Here is a 1,497-nt window from a genome sequence, read left to right as displayed (position 1 = left end):
CTCGTTGTATATATATATATATATATATATATATATATATATATATATATATATATATATATATATATATATAACGAACGAGGAGAAGGGGAAGCGAGGGGCCCGATTTTTATTAATCATATCAGAAGAAGATAACAAACAATGACACCAAGGGCAACATAGGGGAAATTACTATGTTACTATGTTACAATGCCGCAGAATACGCCGTTGCTGCGGGAGTACAACGGCCCCCCCCCCTTTCCCTCTCCTCCCCCAGGAACCTAGTGCACAACGGAAGACGGCGCGCTTCCTTTCCGCTTTCCGACCTTGCGCGCGTGAGATCGAGCCGCGATCGTCGGCTCCCCTCGCATGCTTTCACTCGCACATACAGCATACGGCGCGCGGCGACGGTGTTATCACCCTTGGACTTTACACGGAACACCACGGCGTTGCCGACGCAGACGGCGAAAATTCGCCTGGTGTATTCATATAATTGTTATCGCAATAAAAAGAGAGGGAAAGACAGGGAGATCAGTTAATGCATAATTGTCGGCGGGCTACCCTGCACTGAGGAAAGGGATAAATCGAATAAAAGGTAATACATGGAGTAATGAGATGACAAAACAGGTGTTTGGAAAGTGTGTGCGTTAACGCTATGACAGAGGCGCTACGACTACATCGCACAGTGCACCTGTCCTCAAGTAGGGGAGCAACGCGGTTAAGACCTTCTGCGTCCAGCGCAGCCTGGACCAGTGACCAATGCTTCTCTGCTCTTAAACGAGGACGGTCACCCATTTTGTCAAACGCAGACGAGATCTTTATCTGTAGCCACAATTTAACGAAGCCAGTCACAGGGGAGGTTCCCGATCGTCTCGTGGCAGCCGCATGTGTCGCAAGCAGGTAGGTCAGTGATTCCAATGCGGGATAAATAGACATTCATGAAAGCCATGCCTAGCCCCAGCCGGAAGTGTTTATTCGACCCGTGGTTTCGCTGGTGGAAGTCGAAGTTAGAGAAGTGATGAACCAAAGTTGCAGAGACTAGGGAACTGTTAAATTCGCCCGAGCGCCACAGTGCTGTGCGAGCTTTTTTTTTTTTTTCCCCGGCACGAGCGAGTACCTTCGCTGGACATCGTCCGTTTTTAAAGATAACTTAGGAAGCACTGTTTATATGAACATACGATAGACAGCTAACGAAGCTTTGGATTTATGCGGACGGAAACTACACAGAGAGAGAGAGAGAAACCATGAATGTTAAGCATAAGCTCGTTTCCAGCTGCTACCCTGCAAATGGGTTGGAGAAAAGGGTCATGAAGATGAGAGAAAGAGTATATTGAAAAAGCAAACGAAAAGCAAAAAGGCGTGTACTGATGGAGGTGGGTCACAAGACTGCTTGAGCTTCTCATGTGATAAGTTTATGTCAATGTCGTAGGATTCTCTCTTCCGACAGAGGCCGGTCGTTCTATTAGTCAAGCACAGCGGAGAGTGAGCGCATCTGACCACAGCACTACAGGGCCTGGC

The sequence above is a fragment of the Dermacentor silvarum genome, chromosome 3 (assembly GCF_013339745.2).
Source record: "Dermacentor silvarum isolate Dsil-2018 chromosome 3, BIME_Dsil_1.4, whole genome shotgun sequence".
NCBI lineage: Eukaryota > Metazoa > Arthropoda > Arachnida > Ixodida > Ixodidae > Dermacentor > Dermacentor silvarum.
This window is presented reverse-complemented; position numbering follows the sequence as displayed.